Source organism: Temnothorax americanus, unplaced genomic scaffold, assembly GCF_048541705.1.
Source record: "Temnothorax americanus isolate GAGA-0224 unplaced genomic scaffold, ASM4854170v1 Scaffold58, whole genome shotgun sequence".
NCBI lineage: Eukaryota > Metazoa > Arthropoda > Insecta > Hymenoptera > Formicidae > Temnothorax > Temnothorax americanus.
In genome coordinates this window covers 685796-707203 of record NW_027509730.1, presented here as the reverse complement: position 1 = coordinate 707203, position 21408 = coordinate 685796, and the positions used below count along the sequence as shown (strand labels likewise).

At 36.8% G+C, this 21408-nt stretch overlaps 1 protein-coding gene across 1 annotated transcript in view; it reads right to left on the bottom strand.

Annotated features, from left to right (window-relative positions):
- LOC143904777 (protein Wnt-6) overlaps positions 1-21408 on the bottom strand; it is a 102792-nt gene that overhangs the window by 51143 nt on the left and 30241 nt on the right. The window lies entirely within an intron of this gene.

Sequence of the window (21408 nt, the reverse complement as noted above, 5' to 3'; positions counted from 1 at the left end):
AATTAACCAGCAAACGACTAAGAAACCAGAACACAGCCGACATCTTCCGGAAGACCGAACGATCAGAACGATCCGCAAGGAAGATCGGGGGAAGATCGGAGGTGATGGTAGCTCCTTCCGCGACTTCAGAACCTCTCTCGGAGGTCCACTCTCGTTTCATCTCTCTCCATCCCTCATGCGACTTCACCGGACTCTGTATCATCCTCCGGGCCGGTGTACCAGTCGGCATCGTGTGAAGTCCGGCCGAGCCATTATATCCCCCTTGACCGCCTTCGAAGTGTATATACTATCCAGGCATCTCCAGGCATCGCGAGAACGAAGAGGGCGAGAGAGAACCTCTTTCTCTCTTTCTTTCTCGCTCTCCTCTTCTCTCGCCGTTCATCTCTCGAGGCTCTTCTTCTTTCACACGTACCTGCTCGTACAGGCAAAAGAGAATAAGACAGAAGAGAGAGAGAGAGAGAGAGAGAGAGAGAGAGAGAGGGGGGGAAGTGCGTGCTGGATCGCAGAGCCGAGAGGTGTCGGGGCCCGCATTAAGGGGGCGGTACGCCTCGAAGGGGCCCCGAATTATGACGTCACGGACCGCACACGACGCGATCAGGTGAGCCGAATACAAAATGGATTGTTAATTACGGAATCCTTCTCCCCACCCCCCTCCCCTCCGATTGCCACGGTGACCGTCACTTACTTCAGCCTATTTCAGCGAGTCTTCTACATGCACCATATATACATATAAGCGTAATATCTGTTTTCTACTAAAGACCTAGAGACAGCAACGCGAGGATGTTACGAAGCGCAAATATCTATCTCGATATATTAAGTGCTGGTCTACAACCTTGCTTTAAAGGATATTTAAACTCTAAGCCGTAAGAAATTGACCAATCACAATAAAATGTAAAGAGAATACTCGACTGTGATTGGTCAATTTCTTACCAGCTTAGAGCTTAAATACCCTTTAAAGCAAGGTAGTAAACCAGTACTTAATCCCTCTCTCTAAATAAATATTTATTGTTAGAGAATTATCTACAAGACTATTTTAATAATCATATACAATTAACGGAAAAATATATCTTTAAATAATAACGTAAGATAATTTATATTTATCTATTATATTATATACATATACAATTTTTTAAGTTAACGTAATATGTGTATTAGTGACTTTATATTCACAATAACCTACAGTTTCCATAGAGAATATATTATAAGCCGAATTTATTTAGCATACAGGTGCTTCGAAATGTAGTTGTTACCGGAAATGCAATTCTTCTGAACCTTTCGAGAAAACATTCATCTCGAGCAATTCGATTTATTGCCGGGGATCATAAAGATACCGTATGCGTTACGTCGATACCGGAGAAACGCGCTCCGGGCGAGGAGAAAAAGAAGAACGGGCGAAGAATGCTCGGTTGGGGAGGAAGCAAGATCAACGGAGAAAGGAGTCATCAAATTCATTAGATCCACTCTCACGGGCGAACATTAACGAACTCAAACGTGTGCTCAGCAGGCCATGCCATTCTGGTGGACGGCAGAATCATCCGGTCGATTATGAGATAATGCTGCTCCAAAAAATAAAGAGTGTCAGTCGTAGAGAGGAAAGAGAGACAAGAGTAGGAGGGGCACGAGAGGGTGGAGAAAGAAAGATCGCGAGGAGGGGAAGCTCGGAGGAGAAGAAAGAGAAAAATAAGATACGACGTCTCCACCTCTCGGAACGATCACCAGGTATATATCGAAAGAGAACTGTAACGCGTGTGAAGGACTGAAGGAAAAAAAAGGGAGGATAGATATATAGACGCGAGAAGAATCCCGAAAGTTAAAAGAGGGACTAAGAAAAATGGAAGGGCGGTTACGGCGGTAGGGATAAGGAGTTCACTTTCATTCATGAAATTCTTTATCTCGGCAGAATCTTACAGAAATCGGTTACCACAAGATGGGAAATAATGCCGGACATCATTCATGAATGCTTACTTCGTAGGTGGTCGATATGTTATAGGCTTTAAAGACTGCATTACGTAGCGTATCACGTGATAAATTCACACGAATGGAAATATCACCATAAACATCGCGCTCGACCGTCGCATCGTGATAGAACATCTTAATTATACTATTTCATGAGAGAAATTTTAAATGTCGAATTAATTTATTCGGTAATATTAATTTTTTATTCCAACACTTATATTTTTATATTAGAAGATGCAATGTTTTAATAACGTATTTTGAGAAAATGCTAAAGCAAAAATGTCAGAGTTAATAATGCAATAATTTTCAAGTTATATAAACAATCGGAATTAGCTAATGATACACGCATAAAATTCGTATAGACTCAATCTCGTAACTGCATTTATACGCAAATGACGAGCTACCCCAATATTGGTTTTCATAGTTTAAATGATTCTGCTTTTTTTTATGACTTTATTATCTTTTATGTAGATATTTATATAGATATTTTATAGCAATGAATTGATAATGGCATTACGAGTATACAGCAAATTTTTTTACTGCTGCATACAAACTATTTTATTTTATGTATTACGTACACATCACAGAGAAATTTTTTAAATGTTTTTTCATATCTTCTAAAATATACTCAAGAAATTTGAAATAAAAAAATGATTTCTATAAAGATTTTTTCTATTTCAACACAAAAAATAACTACGTTTATTGAATTTTACATTATTTTACTTTGTTTCTCAAATAATATTGCATTAAATGATTAATAAATATGAATCGACAGGCTAATGGAAAATTAGGTTTGTAAATAAATGCAATTAATAAGCACATGTTTTAAATAAATTAGTTGAAATATAGGTACTGTGATTATGAAATATTCCTTGTCTTTTTTTTATTTATATATAATATATACATATCAAAAATATTTCATAAGTATTATTATTTTCTTGCATTATTTTACAAATAATATTTAACCCTAGAAGAATATAAGAGATAAGAATATAGAATATCCACATAAACCTCTAATTCTATCTATATAGAAAAAAACAAGGGAAAATAAAGCAACACATATTAACAGTTTTTCTCAACTGCGTTTTATATAATTTTTTTTATTTTATATAAAAGATATATAAACATCTTATTTCAATTTTCACCATCTAAGAGATACAACATTCATGACAATAATAAAATTAAATTGTAATTTTATATCTCAAAAATATCAACTTCTTAAAATTTTAATTAATTATTACGCATGTTTTATATTAAAATATAGATATGTAATATCCTCATGATAATATTTCCTGAAAATCTGTATATACACACTATATGTAGTGTTGGGCAAAAAATGTAAAAATTGATATTTTGGATTTATATCTTTACTTGATTTTAAGATAATTTCTCTTTCACAAAATTTATTTGTTCATATTGTTTATCGTTTTTTATCAAGCTGAACTTTCCTATCTTTTTTATTTTTAACGCAAGTTCAAATTTTGTATACTTTTAAATGACTCGTACACTTTGTAATTATTATTTTATTGCATAACGAGATAATAAAATGTATCAATAAATAATCTAACCGATCAATAATGTGTCGGTAATAGTTATTCATTTCATGATATTATGTATCTGTATGCATTCTTGTATGTTCAATTAATCGACATATAGTTACGTGTATTCTAAGGTCAAGTAATGTGCTAATCTATCTTCTCTCTAGTCTATTTTAAAACAATAGATCTGTGAGAGAGATATTATCTATATAATATTCACAAATCCATTACTTCGAATTGCAATAAAAGATGATGTGACTCATCACCAATATATGATGCGCAACAGCGGAGTTGTAAACTACATTGTAAATTACGTTAAACTGTAAAACACAAATAAATTATTACAACGCTCAAAATAATTAACATTTTTTTTTAATTACTCTGTTATAAATGTCGTCTCGTTTTTTAGATAAATGTTTAATAAATTCTTAATAAAATTTAATTACATTATTTCTGAAAAATATGTTTTCGAAAAAACGTTTTTGTCTCTAATTTTTATATAATTATATATAATTTATCTAAATAAATATCTAAATAAACGAGAACAATAACTAATATTCTACAAAAGTATTCAATAATAAATAAGTAATTAAATTACTTACCCCGCAGTTGTTTCGGTGTGTGTTGTCGATCGCTTCCACAGATCTCCTTTTCATCTTAGGTTTTTGTTCCGTTTTTTTTCATGGTTCACTCACTCGCACTCGCGAAAATAATTAATTATTTCGCGCGTACCAAAAATTAATCACGCAATAATTTGCACAGCATTTCTAACGTTAATCTTATTCGTGAATTTAGCATATTTACTATTTTGCATTTTAGCATATACGAATAAATATACCTATATCAATTCAAATCAAAAATAAATATCCGCAATCCGCAGGATGTAATATCCTCAAAAATATAATCATCGCTTTGCTGACTGCGATACATATATATATAGCGCGATATATATATCTTAATCAAATATTCGATCATAAAAACTCTCGGGCGTAAAATCACTAATAGGGAAATGTTCGCGTTTTCTAGCTTCTTTACCGCTGTACTTGTCGCGATCGCTTTTCGAGAGATGATAACGCTGCACATCAGCGGTTCATTCCACTACCTACTCGAGTCGCAATGTATGAATGATAGCACGTCACCTTGTATAAACATAACGCGCCAACACAACACAAAGGCCGTGTATCAACCGACTTATTGAGAAATATGTAACGCTTTATATAGAATAACATTTATTTTATATAATAAAATCACGCCAAATATCCTGTTTCTCACACATTTTCAAATTAGTTACTAATTGGCATTCTGAATTAATTTTAACAATCAGTTGTTATCAGTGTCGCACATCAAATTTTTTACATTTATTTAAAGAATATGATTTCGGTAATATATACAAGTACCTTTGTATAAATTATTTTATTACTTTCTACCAAACTTACTGTAATTTAATAAAATTTTGTGTAATTTTACTTTTCTTTGAACATAAAAATTTAGAGAAAGAATAACAGCAAATTACATAATTTCTATTTTCTAGCGAAATAACGAAATTAATCTTTATTCTTCAAACTTTGACTTCATTTGCATCAAATTTTATTCTTTTTCAATGTTATAATAAATATAATTAATCAACCATTTTTATTTTTATTAAAAAAAAATTAAATAACGCGTGTAAAAAATAATTAATATTTGCTATTTGAAATTCATTTATTCACACATTTACGTACATTATAAATATAAATAAACCAATTTCTCTCTTACCTAAATAAATTTTATTTGCTTATGTAAACTTATTAAAACTATCATGAAACAAAAGAATAATTATTCATATCCGTTAAAATCACGTTAATCACGTGGCAAATCGTCGATAACGTTAAATAATGATACGATAAGTGCACCGATTACTTCCTGATTGATCGTGAGTGAAGATGCGGTAGCGTGAGAAAGGGTCAAGCATTGTGTCTGAAACGAATCGCAGATTGGTCCGATCTACGTGTAACCTGCCACCGATGTATCTAGGAGCAGCCGGCAGTGTGAGGTACGTAACGATCCTTAATCGATTCGCGGATCAACGCGTTGGCTTCAAACACAGGTTTCTACTCCTCCTGACATTCTAACTTACACACTGTAGAATCATCTTGGAATGTTATGCTTCCGTACGTGCTATTCTAGAATTTCTAACCATCGGGATATTATTATCTCGATATAACGGCTTAGATTATGTATTACTTCATCTATTTTGCTGTATCTTCTTCAGGATAACGCGAAGTCAATTACCAACGCGAAACGTATGATTATATATTTATCTTTATTAGTATGTAAAGCGCGTAATCGACGATTTATTTCTATCTTGAAATTATAGAGAAAGAAATAGATATTTCGTCATACATAAACTACATAAATCAATTACATAAAAAAATATAAAAATTGTTGAACTTATAGAAATAAAATAGATAAATTTATCGAGTAATTTATATTCAAAATAGCAATTGATTAAAATTGATACCACGTGGCATCAACAATACGCGATTGAGATGATTACAAGAAACGATTACCGAGCCATTATATAGACGTAGAGCATCAACAAATTATGTTCGTCGCTATATACCGGTTGCACTTGTTGCTCCATTATCACGATTAAATAAGCATCATAGTGATTGCGCGCTATTTGAAGTATTACACATCTCGCCTTCTCGGCGATCGACGAAGTAAAGTGATATCACCTTAACTTAAAAGCTGCAATTGCTCCTTTATCATCAATGAAGGAGCAGCTTCCCCTATCATCGCTTTCACGACAATCTCGCGATGTTGCATCCAGCATATTTGCGAAACGACCGTCGCAGCGCAATAAATATATAGCCGGCAGCTAATAGGCGACGGTTAATTATGTGCACAAATTCGCATATTCCATCCATATAAGCGTAACGAAGGCAACTTGGGCGGTGGAAATCCAGGGAGCGAAGTTGCCTCCGCACAAATGAGTATTTATGAGTCCGCCACGGCTCTATATTATGCCTCATTTCGCCGGAGGATCGATTAGCTCTAATCGCGACGTATATAAACAAAACGTTAATAAACGCCGGTCTCGATCCACCGGGTTCTGCTCGCAAGCGAGAAAGAAAGAAAGAAGACAGAGAATCGTATGATACATTTTCGCATGTACGTACGGATATAAACGCCTATAAAGAGCTTGGAATAATTTGTCTTCTCATGTTCATATATTATAGATATATAAATCGTCGTGTGTGACATGTGTTTCTCGCATATGAACACATACTATATATACGCTCGTGCGCGCACATGCATATGTGAAATGTGAATTTTAATTAAATATCAATCAGTTCTCGTAATCATATTTTCTCTAAATTTAAATATTGTGTATACCTTTTATATACGCAGCCAGCTAGGCTGCATAAAAAATTTAATCTTAAAATATTTAAGAACACGTAAATGCAACTCTCATAACACATTCCAAACCGTTTTAAAAATTGTTCTTATCTTGCTCTGAAACAAATCAAAAAATTATAGCTATAAGAATATTGAATATTGTTTGTTAATCTCCAATGAAATTTAACGAAATACGTAGTTATTACAAATCGTATACCCGGCGCATGTAAGATAATTTTCAACAAACAATTGCTCGGCATCAACAATATTAGTTTATATTTTGACAGTAAAACAGCGTGACATAATTCAAGCCGATTGGAAGATAAATTGATCTGAAAGAAACACGAGAAGAAAAATTATTTCATGACTATTTATAGATAAGGCTATGCTAATAGGCGCATGCATCAAAGTATCGATTACTACCTCGATTTATGAGCGTTTAAATAAATAATTGAGAGACGCGAGAGTAATAACCTTCGCGACTGAATGGTTATCGTTTACTTTTCGTGATAAGACTGTGTAAGGTACCTTATATATACAAGTACTTTGTGATTGGAATGATTCAAGAGAGAATAAGTTATAGAGTATACAATTCAATACATTATTATTACTAAGTCTGTACATTAAATTATTAACTAATAGCAAAGATGCTAAAATCATTATTAAATGTTAAAATAAATTTAAATGGATTTTAAATTTTGATTTTAAATTTTAATTAATTGGAAATTTTTCTAAAATTAATTTATGTCAAAATAATGATGTATATTAATTTATTGGAAAAAAATAATAATTAATAATTGATTATAATTTTAATAGACATACAGTTAAGTTACATTATATGTAAAATCCTATGTTAACAAAACATTCTCAACTAGGCATTTTTTGTCTATTTGCTATTTATAAAATTTGTGAACATTATGCACGGTTAAATTTTCCAATATTATTTTTTTTTTTTATTATTATTGTATACATATTGCGTTTCGAAAATCTTGTCGGAAAAAATACTGAATTACTAGCCACATGAAAGAAAAGACAACTTATACAAAATCTATACATGAAAATTATTACACGTAACATTTCGTTTACACTCTTATAATGATGGATCTACCGAAATCGATGCATCAAAACGAGTCCCGCATGACTTCTTTGAGGCTTAAAGATACGTCCACCGATGAAAGAATCGTAGATCGCGATCGACCTCCGGCGAGTTTCACGAAGAAACGCGTTATATCTCGAGAGAGAGGAGAGAGAGAGAGAGAGCGCGCGCACACGTGATTGCACGGGTGGTCTCTCCTCGGTACAACGATCGAGATCTCCGTTTTAAATCGTTGTTGTAAGCCTAAGGTAGAACCTACGTTTTGACTTTGTAATGGGTTTTCTTGCCGCGTATCGCTCGCCATCAATTTTTGTCACCGTGCCGATACAACGGTAACGTTATGACAGACGAGATATTCGATTAACTTGTAAACGTCGCCACTGAATAAGATTGATCGATATTGTCGCCATAAATATGGAAGAGAAATAGTTCCAAAATGTATCATACGATTAAAAATCTCGCCCTTTCATAATTTTAGATGCATAGATTTCATATATAATGACATTTTATTATTACTTGTAACATTATATGCATGCATTATTATACTATAAATTTATAACATTCCGGATATACGCCAAACTTTTCCAGAATTAATAATTATATAATGTGTGATGCGCTCACACGCACTCAATAACAATTCACAAATCGCCTAATAGTAATAATATCCGCAAGACAAAAAAGACAAATTCTAAGAACGATTAGTAATTATTCGTACTTTCAAATTTTAATAGATTTAGGTATATAGATCTAGGTATTTATTATGTCATATTGGTTAGTTGCCAGTTATATTGGCAAAAACCTAATTTGTGTCTGCATATGTGTGTGTGTGTGTGTGTGTGTGTGTGTGTGTGTGTGTGTGTGTGTGTGTGTAGGTATGTGTGTGTGTGTGTGTGTGTGTGTGTGTCCTACTGATAGTCATATATACGTTCTAAATAAAAATAGGAGGCAATTATCATATAAGTCGTTATTTATAGTGCTGTCGAAACAGAGATCATCGCGGATCACGTCGGGAGACCCACCGCGCAGCGGCGTAGGAAGTCTCGTCGATCTTTTCGTGGCACTCGATCGCGCGCGGGGGCGGGGAGGGGAAGGGGAGGAGATCGGAGATCGGCTCTCACCGATCATTGCCATCGAGAGGATACTTGAATAATAGAGCCGCATCATCGTATTTAATAATCGTACAATGGACGACGTGACGCGATAAGATCGCGATCGTTTCGGCGGATGGACGAGCCCTCGATAAGCTGGCCGCTCATAATAACGCAATTAACACTTCTTTGTTCGATCAATTTTCGTCTCGCTCGCCTCGGTGAATCGTCGCGAATTGCAGCAACGGTACACATAAAGAAAAATGGCCACAATACCAACCTTGGAATATTCCCTTCTGAGAATGCTTGTAATTCAGACCCGACAAAACCATTTTTCTCGCTTTTTAGAAAATATGTTTTGTATTTATTGCTATCTTCTAAATCCCATCAGCTTTTATTGCCGTAACACACATCTAAAATATTTAACATATTAATTTTAATATATTTAGTCATAAATGTGTGATATCTACATTATTCGTAAATCGACAAATATTTTTGTATTTTTAAATCAATTGGTTAATTTTTTGCTCTCCTAAAATGCAAAATTCAAAAAATCGAACTACGTTGTGCGCGTATGAGACGTGCTACGTGCAAACCTTCGAATTCGAATATCACTAAAACAATTAACTTCATACGAGTGTTCCGAAAGGAAGAGAGAAAGCGACACGGCGATGACAAATTCGTCCTGACAAACATACTAAGTTCTCGATAAGAATTGTACAAAGTGTGCTCAAAATATTGTCCTCGCGAAAAATGACGACGAAACACGCCGATAAAAAGAGCCGGCCGATAAACGTGCTCGTATCGCAGGCTTATCATGCCGCAAACAGCTGCAAATCCTGTCGAACCGAGTGTCTCCTGTCAGGTGGAATGTAAAGGTACCCCTATATTATATTAGCTAATATATTTCTCCCTGTAATTCCCGAACACCCTAAAGTGCCTGATACACCGACGAGGCTCCGGCCCCGGTTGATTACGATCGTTTACGACCGCTAAATCATCCGGCGTCTCCCACCACCTTTTTCTCTTTATTTGCGAAACGTCATGATATTCCTAATCGCTGAAACCGGTAGTAAAACGATCGTTGCTAGTCGCGACAAAGAAACCGCCACCTTCGAGAACAAACGAGCCAATAAAATCGCTTTACCGAGTCCCTTCCGTTTCGTCGTACGCTCGGAAACGCGCGCATCGCTATATACGCGTTGTTTTTTCACGTTGCACTTAAAATTCCAGAAAAGTATATGGGGAAGCGATTTCAGATACGCAACGAGAATACCAGCTGCCGACGGTCATACTAACGTGACGTTTAATATTTCGGGATTAACCGTCGCGCGAAATCTTCGAACGGGCAAATGTGAGGCCCCGCACCGCGGGTCACGTAAAGTTGCATCAATGCATTAACGCATATTCTGCTTTCCGTTTGACATAACTGCTGCACGACCGAAATTTCCAATGTTTCATTAGTATTAAAAATTTGTTGAGCGATATTTAAATAGGGAAAATACTCATGCGGTCTTTAATACTGTTACATTCAATATTATATATTCTTCTTATATATTTCTTGAGCATCAAACCTCTCGTTTTTAAAGATTCTTAAAAAAATCTTATTGGATCTTATTTTTTTTTAAGCTGTGGTTCGTTAAGAACTTTTCCCACGGGGCACAATAATGTCTTTTCTGCCTTTCTTCCATAAAAGAGAAAAGGTATAGTCACAGCAAGAAATAAACTCCGCCTCTATTACTGGGAGGCGATAGAAACATTTGTCAAGTGTCAGTTTATTGTAATCATTTCGACCATCTAAAACCAATTGTTCTAACGGCTCATTACTCATCCCTGATGTTTTACCTCCTTTAATACAGACACAATACTCTCCATTAGTAAAATGCATTATTCAGTCTACTACCGGGTGCCTCAAGTATGTAACACACATGCGACAAAACACACCTTTTTTCTTACTCTCGCTTCTATAGCACGCTTCTCCCTCGAATAATTAGAGGCCACATCGTCTATTTGAACGTAAATCTAAAAGTTGACGTGACGTAAAGACAAACGCGTGTTCAAGAGCATCTTCTCAAGAGCGTGGGTGTTGAGATTCTAATCGGATCTCGCCGCGCAAGTTGAACAACGGCGATTAGGCTTCTCCGGGGCATACTTACTCGACCGGCTCTAATCTTCGCTCTCGTAGGTGGCTCCGAGGAAGATAGTCATCGCTAGTCGCAGCCGTAAGAGTCGCTCGGAAGGGACGCTTTATCAACTTCAACCCTTTACGCGATCTAGATCTCACGATGATCCTTCGTTCTCGCGTTTGCTATGCCGGACACGCGATAGAAAAAAGAAAGAAGAAGAATTCGATGTCTTCCACGAATAAACATAATTTTTACATAATTCAAGATTAGCGATACGAATTCTTATATTGATATAACATAGCGTTTTAATAATTCTAAAGCTCACGATGTATTTCTATTTGTCTCTTTGTTTCGAATTGCCTGGATTGTTTATCTTCTCGTTTACAAATAAAATGTATTCTTAAATGTTTAATATATTACTGAGATTATTAAAATATTAAAATTAGATACGTAACATATATATATATATGCAGATAAAATAAAGAATATCAAATAATGTTAATATTTCTTATGTAAAAAAGATAAAAGGAAGTAAAATGTAAATTCCAATCGACGAAATCTAGGAATGTCTTCGAAATCGGATTGGAATACTATCCGGATGCTTCCACACGAAAACAAGCAAAAATTTGTTCGAGACACGAGATTACAAGGTACCAAAATGTCCGCCGATGATTCGAAAAATGTCTCGGAATAATCGCCGCGGAGGTAAAAAATCACAGTCGGGGATTCGAAGGTGTGGAAGCGGGGTATATACGGTCAAGCATGAATCCCCCGTATATACGCATACCAGTATAGCTATCGGCGAGTGCGAGATCCGACAGGTTCGGAGGTGGCAATGAGCCCGAGTCCCGCCTGCCGCCACACCCACACGCATATATCTTATTTTCCCTTTTTATTTATTCGGATTGCTGTTGGTCGAGGGCCACTCTTCGAATCCCCATGGCTCGGTTGCCATAATAGGCGAGCATGGTGGCCCGACGCAACGGCCCGCCAGCTTTCCTTCTCGCTCGCGGGCTACCATTCTTCACCTGCTGATGCATCTCACAGTGTACATCGCGTCTCTTTCTCGCGCGCGCGCGCGCGCACATCGTTGAAAATGTCTTCCAAAGATGCAATATTTGACTTTTTTTAACAAACTATATGAATTGCCTATTTGTAATAGCAGGATATACTGCTAAAAGGTGAAAGCTAAGAAAATATTGACAAAAAAATTAGTATTCTTTGAAAGCAAGATTAAATTGTTCAAAACTGACCCAAAGAAAAAAATAGATTTTGTGTCCAAAAACCAGATACATTTTTTCCATATCGTTTTAGAAACGTATAAGGTTTTATTAATGATATACATATATAAGCCAGCTAAAATGTTGATTGCAATTTTGTCATTTATTGTTTTTCTTATCGATATATCCAACAAGATTGTGTCAGGAGAGTTATATTTGGAAACTTTATTACCTTATTCTGAAAACAGTTTTTTTTATTAAAAATCCAAATTTATCTCTCTTTAAATGTTTAATTGATAAAAATAGATTTCTCTTTTCCCTAAGCACTTTTTTGTCATAAGATCAACACTAATCCGTTCATGGACGACCCTAATTCGTACGATAACTTACTCGAGCTGTAAACCGATCATCCGATAATCGATGGGAGAAGAAAAAAACAAGAACATGATATCGATGTATATCCATTCTCCTTGCTTCGTTTCTCTCTCTGTCTCTTCCTTCCTCCTGTGAAAAAACATATGCACGTGTGCACGCACCTAGCACAATGCCCTGCAATATATGAAGAGAAACTCGAAGCGCACACACACACACACACACACACACACACACACACACACACACACACACACACACACACACACACACGAGTAGGAAACATCATCTTTGTGAAACCTTTTCAAGCTCTTAAGTAGTTACAGCCAAGATCGACGAAAGAAAGGATTTCCCGCGTATCGAAGCGCCCATTGTGCGCGTGGCATTCCGAAAAAGAAAAAAAAGACATCGAGACCGGAGATCGTCATTGCTGCGAAGAGACTTTGTTCTTGTTTCCTTTCTGAAGTACTGTGTGTTTTCTCGGCTGTGATTTTTCTCGATTCTTCTATGGGCGCGCGTATACACGCGTGGATGCGTCCGAGGGGATGCGTGCGCCACGATGAAGCGGCGAGGTCCTTCCGTCCAAGAGCCGGGAGGGTGTGCTCCCTACGACGACGGGAGCTCGGTAAACGGGCGGAATCTCTATGATCTTCGAAAGCAGATTATTGGGGCTACTTTAACGAGCAGATCGATCACGCTCGGACGCACTCCAACAAGTGCCTTTTAACGAAAAAACGACGGCGATGATACGTTCGGTGTATCCGGCCTGTCGATCGTGCGATCGAGCGTTATACGTTGCAATGGATATCTTTCCCCGACCGTTGCTGTTCATACCGCGCTTCGCTCAGCAAGACTTATAGTAATATGTACCTGAGCTACCGCACTTCCTCTCAACTACAGAAAATCTTCGTCTCTTGAACGATTCGAAGTCGATATTCCATCAATGAAAACTTGACAGGCAATATTAGGAAAGTTTCTCCGTTTAAATTCCATTGGTGGTAAAATAATGCGTGTATGTACGTTACACATGTTAATTAAATATATATATATATATAATGTAAAAATATAGTATATATAAAATTATAAATCTAATATAAAATATATAGCTTAGCTTTGCTATCAAGCGAGGACACACTCATGTGCGCGCAGTGATTTCACAGGATCAGCATTTCTATTCCTTTCCGGAACATTTATTATGTCGGGCGATTCTTTCAGCAGCGTGTTTTTGGTTGTAATCTCGCGTTGAAACGATCAAATGGGTACGTAACCGCGATACTGAAAGGATGGAGGCGTGACAACACATGTGCGTAGCTTTCTTCATTCATTCTTTCTTCCGGGATAGATATCGCACTTATTTAGGCCGCTTTATTTAGTCGATATAATAGTTAATGACAGAGCTCGCGATTTCATTGACTATAGAATTGTGAAAAAACCCTGTCAGCCTTCCGAGATGAAACAAAAGCGAGACCTTGAAAGATCGAGTGCGGGAAATTCTGGCGTTATAAAAGGAACGTTTCTCTTTTTTACACGATTTAAATCAACGTTTTATTATAAATTTTATTCTCAGATTAAAAACTTTAGGTTTTGAATTAAATTAAAGAAAAAATGCGACATAATTATATACTAACTCAAGTTAAATAGCCGCGAATACTAACGAACCTATTTAGCTTGCCATATTTTTGTTGCCCATCTTGTTGATATTCACACATATATATTTTATCTGTATAATACCCAATAGAAAGTAAAACTGTTGCGTCTGGGAGAGAAAGATGAAAGCCAGGAAGAGTTCTTACAAAAACCCAATATTCGCACACGCGCAGAAACTTTCTTATTGATGTTATTTAAACGGCTCGTGATAAGAATCGATCTTCATCTGAAGAATATTTATTTTTCTGGTCCAGCTGTTCTTACACGAGAAAACATGGATCTTCAGAGACAACACTGCTCTCCTTCTTCGGGTTGTCATTCCGACAACCACGATAAATGGATTTCCATAGAGTATATAGCTGCCAGCTTCCTCGTTGTCATTAGAATTCTTGTGTGTTCTCTTACTCTGGCCTGAACTGCTTCGGGGTGCCAATGACGACGCCTGGAATCCTGATTTTAAATGTCGCTCTCTCTCTCTCTCTCTCTCTCTCTCTCTCTCTCTCTCTCTCTCTCTCTCTCTCTCTCTCTCTCTCTCTCTCTCTCTTTCTCTCTCTCCCTCTCTCTCTTCCTCTCTGTCTCCTATTTCTCTTCTATTTACTTCTTCCCTGAAAATGACTTTTCCGAATTTTCTTCTTCACGGCGATGACAAATTCGCCGACACCAGCTAGTCAAGTAGGGCTCGGACACACACTTCTGCACAACGCATAATGCGTAAGCATAAGAAAATTGATTGGTCTATTTATGTGCTAGTCCGTCATGAGGTAATTGAAAACAAACATATTGACAAATATTACACAACATCCCAATAATTATAATAATATAACATGATTTTACACGCACGATTTAATCGTATTTAATTATTTACTAATTAAAAAAATATCACAGTAGTAGTGCGGTTGGACTCGATTGCGATTGGATCCACTACTTATTTAACCTCATATATCAGAGCAAAACTTGTGCTAAGCCCTTATTTTCAATTAAGGTACTTACGAAATCCGGAAACTTCAGGGAATATTTTAAGACATTAATAATGTATTCATCTAATCGCCAAGTACATGTATTATTCGTTGAAAATCTCGGCCGTGGCAATTTGCATCATTCTATCTTTCTCGTTCGTTAGATGTAAACAAGGATAGAATGACAATAGCACGCTCCGCGAACGCACATTTAGAATGAATTATTTCTTGTAAAGTTGTGCTAACCTCATCTGATTTTTCGTACACATGCCCCTTATTACTGTATATTTAACATATATCATATATCAAATTTAGGTACCTATCTAATACTTACTCTCATGAAAGGGCTACCTTTAAGAAGGCGGGGAACTCCCGTGGACCTAACGGGAAGACTCTCCAGGAGTCTTTCTCTGAATCCCAAGGAAAAACCACGAATGAAAGCCAGACATCTTTAGCGAGACACAATATAAACAATCTTGTCTTGTTCAAACTTGTCTCCCACCGTAGCAAATAGGCATCATCAATTATTAATAGTAAACTTAGTCTTTCTCACATCATTCAAACATTTCGTGTTTGTAAGCATTAGCTATGAAAGCATCAGAGAAAACTCTAAAAAATTTTATTAGTGTAATGGACAAAACTCTTTCTTATATAAAATATGAAAGAACCTATTTTTCATTCTTCCTTAATTGATTCTGAAGTTATAAACACGGAGAAGAATCAATTAATAGATAATTATTGATCACTCACAAAAAAAAGACAAAGATTATATATGCACGTGCTACTTTCATATTTCTAGTAACGTTACAATATCGTTCCGTACAATATATATCGCTCAAAAAATTTTTAATATAACGTTATATGACAAATTATTTAAAAAAAATATCCTAAATTTGAGTGATGCCTTAATATAATGAATAGAACTATATTGGCTGTAAGCAAGTGCTGAATAATAAACAATGCTTTTCCCAATGCCTCCGTATATACAAATCGTATGTAATATAATTTAAACAAAATCATTTATTTCTCCATCCGATCGATGCATTAAAATAGACTGAAAAATAGAGAAGTAAAATTTATCTGATGCGCCCTTATCCGACTATTAATCGAATAATATCGTTAATAATTTGTTGTCTCTCTAACTTTAGATCTATTTAATAATTCATTTAGCGACGCGAACTTTTTTAGATCGCTAACGATGAAATTATGTAAAGTGCTTACTGGCAGACGCATTATTGGTCTATCTGCATATTGTCCCCTTGACAAGACACAAGTATCCCCCGAGCGTATACATAGTAACGATCGAGAAATTTATTACGCGCAAGTCTGAGGCTTTATATCCTGCCGCTCGCGCGGATTACTGTAAATTATCTTATCTATCTCACTTATCTCAAACACGTCGTCATTCCTGTCAGCCCGCACGCAATAGGTGAAAGTCTATAATTACGGGGAGCTGCTCACCCCGCGAGTAAACGAGTTTTAATATCGCCCGCGAAAAACCTGAGTAAACTTTACGCGCGCGCAGCTTCGAGGCCCATTATCATTATAGAGTGTACCGCGGATCGACGTATATGTTCATCCCCTGTCGGCCCTTCTCCTATCCCCGGAACTTCCAAAGTTCGTCTCTGCTGGAATGCATATTATTAAAACATTCCAGAGTGCTCCCTATCGACCTCGACGTGCCTCGCAGGGACGCCGGTGGGTTCATAATTTCTAGCGTATGCGCGGCGAGCAAATCTTTCAAATTGTTAGCTATTGTCATACGGAAATCTCAGCATCTTTCTCGATAAATGTTAAAAGAAAGGGCAAGTAACGAAGTTTTTTTTTAACTTAACATTTTTTTTATTTTTTCGATTTTTTTATTATGCGTGGCATGATTGCAAATAAACGATGAAACTTGCGAGATTACTTGTAGTTTTTGGATCATTGAGAAATAAGAGTAAATAACGCTTGCAAAATTAAATATATCCTACATGCATTACTAAAATCATGTGTTTTAGATTTCTGATTAGAGTATATTAATAGTCCTTATAATAATCAGAATATCAAAAAGTATGTATTTCATCGTAATTTGATGCAAAAGAAAATTCTTTTTTGAACATTTACTTTTTTTTCAACGCGGTAAGTTTTTCTGCAATGTAAAATAAATGAGAATGCATGTACAAAAGCTTTTGTAACGAGATATTCGTCCTTAGTGGAACAGAATAAGCAGAATACATAAAAATTCAAATAAACTGCTTCTTGCTCCTGACTTTTGTTGTAGGTAGGATATTACGCGAAGAAACGATAGCGCGTCTATTATCGTTTCTTCACTACCTTCCTGTAGTTAACTTCTTGCTAACGGGCGGATGTCTCAATTAAGATCGAAGACGATCGACTGCAATTACTGACGATTTTCACACCGCCATTCTACCGCGTCCCCCGTTCTTGCGATCTTTTGCTTCCTCTTCCCTTTGAAGACACAATAATGGCTACCTTGCGAAAACAAAACTACGCTTTGCACGCGCATCAATCAATTATTGTGCTAGAAGGTACGCAGTTTCATTCAACGGAAGTTGCATGCATTGTCAAGTACATCGCAAATGGATAACTTGAATAATTCCTGTACGTTTTTATTTGAAATAATATTTACTTAGAAAAATAATAAAAATTATAATTATAAATTAATCATTATATATTATGCATTACTCAAATTTTACGACTAAATTAATTGTAGCTAAAAAATTGAATATACATCAGGTAAGGTAATAAAAAATTTCACGATGCTTTAACAAATAATCTCGTAAAATAATATGAACAAAAATTATGTACAATGTTTCGATTTTTTGTTGTGCGATTTATAACCATAAATAGACATCCACGGGCGCGTAACAGAGAGGTCGCATAATCGTTAAAAACCATATGCCGCTGTTTAAGGCTATAATTCCAGATCACGAGAGACATTTGCTCTTTCCCAAGATAGCTCAAGTGAAAAACTTAAGCTACTCGCGTACGTACGAGTTTAAAATAGGAGAGTGGACGCGGCGGGATATACCTCTTTCATTGCGCGCCGTTCGAGAAAACGGTCATTAGCATTGAATCGTGCAATAAATTACGGCCATGATACGGCAATCGCGAACCCTAAAGTAATCTCCCTCCTTCGCCGTGGCGTAAATCAGTCCGTGATGGCTAATGCGGCGTCGCAATAACGTACGGTTACGTGAGTACGCGAATATTTACGGGAACATTTAATTAAACAACCATCCCTGCTTGGCCAAAATGCCGAATGCTCACAAGATCTCGAGAGGATCTTGTGAGAATCCCACATACAAATATTGGTAACGCGCACGACATCATCTTCTCTCTCTCGTTCTCCCTTATCTCTTCTCCCTCTCTTTTTCTTTTACATTTTGTCCTTCATGGAAGGATTTCGTACCTTTTTTTTCAAGCCGGCCAATTAGGTTGCCGAGCAACGGTGCATTGCGCGGCGATAGGATGATCGAGCGGCCCGATCGTATCAGCGCTCGCGTGCCAGGATCACGGTCAGGACACTTGATAGCTCGATAAGTAATGCACCTTGATAGGATGACAGAGAATACACGCTCTGGAAGGGCGAGACGGGGGGGGAGAGAGAAGGCGAGAAACGAGATCGAGTAGAAGAAGCGCGCTTCCAGTTGGTTCCTCTGGAAGTATGGACGATGCTATCGGGACGAGGTATCGAGACCGGCAATGAGTGTTCCTCTACGGAACGAATGGAACGTGGCTCATCCGCGAGGCAAAAGGAACCACGTGTCCAGCGGCGTATGCGCCGCGGTAAATGGTCGATAAATCGCCGCTCGATCTGCCTATAATTCCGTGGCATGCGAGATAACGGTGAGCGCCATAAGGTACAGACACCGCTGCTCGTTAGTTTCGGAACATATGCGATAACAAGGTTGCGCCGATTCGCATTTACGGTCGAACCCGCGACAAGCCATGGAGCTGCTTGCACCGGAGTGAGATTATAAGACTAAGCCTAATTAGGCAAATTTGGTTCCATCTCTTTTTACGTTTCTGCGATAACTATATTATTAAGAGATTGAATAACTGATAACATGAAATTAATTCAATCAAGCTGTTCGTATCAAGCTGTTCGTATCAAGCTGTTCGTAATGGTATTTCAATTAAATAATTTTTTCATAAAGCATGGTATATATATAAAGACATATTATTATTATTATTATTATTCAAGCCTTATTATTGTTATAAAAATGATATTTAAACTAATTTGACTTTCTCAGTTATTTCTTGTCATCCAAAAATTGGTCTTCGTCTTTTCATTTATTTGACCTGACGGTTTCCACTAATTGTACACGATTGCCGAATTACACACCTGTTTTCGCCTGCATGTAGATCCTAATTAAGCGTAGGTCAAAGGTCGCGAGCGAGGGTGACCAAACGAACCACCACAGATTCACCGGCGTCCATGTGACCGGCGTCGCTACCGACTATCGAGAGAGAATCCAGCTGGCTGCGCTTTGTGCCAGGATGTCGTTTGATCTTCGACCACGTGGCACGGTGGGGTGACTACGAAGCGCGGTGTACGAGCCGGGGTCGTTGCGGCTAATTGCCAGCTCAGCGACCACGTCAATGAAATCTGCACTTCCACATCGCGTCGACGAGAAATCGAAGGCAGCCCGAAGGGAGCAAGGGGAAAAGTGGAGACAGGGAGCTCTGCTCCCTCGCTACACGGCTCTCATGATCGCAACACCGACCGAGATCTTCGTACGGCAGATATTATATTGGATGCGCTGCTAATTGGCTTTAAAGAGAACGAGCCAGCGAGGAGACAACCTGACAATCAATGCCATAGGTATTTCGATTCAAGAATCCGTCTATGTCCGTTTCATTTTTTGCCTATACTTGAATGGTGCGGAAAGGAGCTGCGTGTACATGTAAATGAGAAATAGATTTTAGAGATATGAATGCACATGAAAGCTATCTTGCTTGAAGGAACAAGCGCATCGTACTATAATTGAAGAAATATTGAAAAAAAGAAGACTATCGAGCTCTCTTAGCATTCTAATATCGATATTCACATTCATTTTCGCGTGGAAAGGAATAATTTAGAAAATTTTATCTTATAATTGATAACGTGCAAAAAGGTGATATTCATCTCATCATCTCGCTAGCAACGGTCATCGTCAATGAAATAATATCAATGGCATCCTTTGCACTCCCTGTGCAAGTCAGAATCCGTGGAAAGATGTAAAGAAGAGAGGGGATGAGAGTAGGCGGACGGCAGTTTGTGTAAGGGTGGAAGATAAGCCTCAATTACGCCGATTGACTCCTCCAAGTGATGTTAGGTAGGGGAATTTCGCTCCTCCTACTTGTCCCGTCACGTGATCTCAGACAACCTTCCTTCCTTCCTGACTGTTTTCCTTCCTTTCGATCTAGACCTAGAGGGTAAGATCCTTCGGGAGTAGGGAAATGCGCGCCGAGGTATCTTGAGACGCGAAAGTGATTTATCTGTTCGTACGATAATGAAGCGAGATATGCACGTCAAGACATTCGAATGTACGAGAAATTGCATTCGTTTCGATTAATCATAAAGATGCTAAAGATGCGAGGAGAATATTTAAATGAATATCATATATCTTCCATTCAACAATTGAACGAAATTCAATAGCAATGAGCTATGTACTAAATAATTTAAAATTTAACACTAATTAAAAGATGCCGGCTATATAAAAATAATGTTTAATCAATTGGGCAGCTCAAGTAAAAACAAACTTTTTTTTGCTCTTTTATTGCCCGTTTAAGGTTTTTTATTTTACATTATAGAGCCTTACTTAGTTATTTGTTAAACTTTTTTTTATTTGCGGTTTTTCTATTTTTCTATAATTAATTTTCTTATAATTTAAAGTAAAAGATTCTTCTTCCATTTGCCAATGAAAAATGTTACAAAATGCAGATAATTATAGAAAATAATAAATAATAGTCAACAAAACAGTCGTGTATTTATAACTATAAATCGGGATGTAGAACTATGTAAAAGACCAAATATAGA